Raw genomic sequence first — 2,500 nt, 5'->3', positions numbered from 1 at the left:
TTGTGCCTTAACCTAACCCATATTGTGCCTTAACCTAACCCATATTGTGCCTTAACCTAACCCGTATTGTGCCTTAACCTAACCCGTATTGTGCCTTAACCTAACCCGTATTGTGCCTTAACCTAACCCGTATTGTGCCTTAACCTAACCCGTATTGTGCCTTAACCTAACCCGTATTGTGCCTTAACCTAACCCGTATTGTGCCTTAACCTAACCCGTATTGTGCCTTAACCTAACCCGTATTGTGCCTTAACCTAACCCGTATTGTGCCTTAACCTAACCCGTATTGTGCCTTAACCTAACCCGTATTCTGCCTTAACCTAACCCGTGTTGTGCCTTAACCTAACCCGTGTTGTGCCTTAACCTAACCTGTGTTGTGCCTTAACCTAACCCGTGTTGTGCCTTAACCTAACCCGTGTTGTGCCTTAACCTAACCTATGTTGCGCCTTAACCTAACCTATGTTGCGCCTTAACCTAACCTATGTTGCGCCTTAACCTAACCTATGTTGCGCCTTAACCTAACCTATGTTGCGCCTTAACCTACCCTATATTGTACCTTAACCTAACCTATATTGTGCCTTAACCTAACCTATGTTGCGCCTTAACCTAACCTATGTTGCGCCTTAACCTAACCTATGTTGCGCCTTAACCTAACCTATGTTGCGCCTTAACCTAACCTATGTTGCGCCTTAACCTAACCTATGTTGCGCCTTAACCTAACCTATGTTGCGCCTTAACCTAACCTATGTTGCGCCTTAACCTAACCTATGTTGCGCCTTAACCTAACCTATGTTGCGCCTTAACCTAACCTATGTTGCGCCTTAACCTAACCTATGTTGCGCCTTAACCCAACACACGTTGCGCCTTAACCCAACACACGTTGCGCCTTAACCCAACACACGTTGCGCCTTAACCCAACACACGTTGCGCCTTAACCCAACACACGTTGCGCCTTAACCCAACACACGTTGCGCCTTAACCCAACACACGTTGCGCCTTAACCCAACACACGTTGCGCCTAAACCCAACACACGTTGCGCCTTAACCCAACACACGTTGGGCCTTAACCCAACTCACGTTGGGCCTTAACCCAACACACGTTGGGCCTTAACCCAACACACGTTGGGCCTTAACCCAACACACGTTGGGCCTTAACCCAACACACGTTGGGCCTTAACCCAACACACGTTGGGCCTTAACCCAACACACGTTGGGCCTTAACCCAACACACGTTGGGCCTTAACCCAACACACGTTGGGCCTTAACCCAACACACGTTGGGCCTTAACCCAACACACGTTGGGCCTTAACCCAACACACGTTGGGCCTTAACCCAACACACGTTGGGCCTTAACCTGCTCTGTAATTGTCATACGACGCGTTAAATTAGTGTAGTGTTGCCTAACTGCAACCCCCGCAATATAGTTTGCTACTCGCACTGCCCGGTCCCCAGAGTATCGCTTCATGTTAAACACCTTGCAGCTATACACTGTAATGCGGATGGCAGCAGGACGTACATGCTCAATGCCCTTCGCAGTTGTTCATTGGCATTCGCATGGCGAAGCACAGCCTACGTTGTGGTACGGCTTGTGTCAACTGTCCGCTGATGTTGTACGTCCAAATCACACACTGTACTGCACATTGGTCCTCATGTACTGAATGATACATCGTGGTACATGTGTGACCGTACCACGACTGCGCCAACAACGGCGAACCATACGGTCCAAATATTGTGCACTCAGCTACATGTCGTCTCCCTATAAGAGCTGGATTGCAGTATGGTATGCCGTGGATGGCGATCGGCATGAGCCGTCTGTTGATGTAGTGGCGCGTGTTGTCAGACGTAGTCGTCTCTTCTCACACACCGTGATAGCATGGTGCACTGCGTTCCACATCTGCGACATGCGACAGAGGCCGGTTGACAGTCGTTCGCGCAATGGACATCGCATACGTACGGGGGCCACCTTCCACGTGTTCGCGAAGCGTGCACATGTTGTTGCGTGTATGTGGGCAGACATAGTGTGTCGTGACACCTGACACAGGCATGCAACAATCGTTGAATTTGCAAATGGCGATGGACGTCTACGTTTGCTGGTGACGTTACGCAAATGAAGAACTGGTAAACCGTTGTGGTGCGGTTGTTCTCGCTAGAGGTGAATCAGTGATGGCGACGATCGGTTGAGCTACCAACCGGTTGTTTCAGCGATACCCACCATGCCCACGAACGTGAATGGCATGTGGGTGTGAAGCGATACGCGGCGGTGGCTGGGTGGGACCGTCCCCGGCCGGTGAGGGGGGGCCTCCCGGCGTGCTGGCCGCGCGGTGCGTGGGCGCACGCGCTACAGCCGGCTGGTGGGGGCGGCCAGTGGCAGGCGCGCCGGCCGACGGAGGCGGCAGGCGGCGTAGCTGCGCGCCGGCGCACCCTGCACGCGGCGCCGTGCGGCCAAAGTAGGTCCTCGCGGGCCCGGTGCGAAGCGCGGTGGACATCTGCAGTGTGCTGG

Source organism: Schistocerca serialis, unplaced genomic scaffold, assembly GCF_023864345.2.
Source record: "Schistocerca serialis cubense isolate TAMUIC-IGC-003099 unplaced genomic scaffold, iqSchSeri2.2 HiC_scaffold_1168, whole genome shotgun sequence".
NCBI classification, from domain to species: Eukaryota; Metazoa; Arthropoda; class Insecta; order Orthoptera; family Acrididae; genus Schistocerca; species Schistocerca serialis.
Note: the sequence above shows the minus strand (reverse complement) of the source record.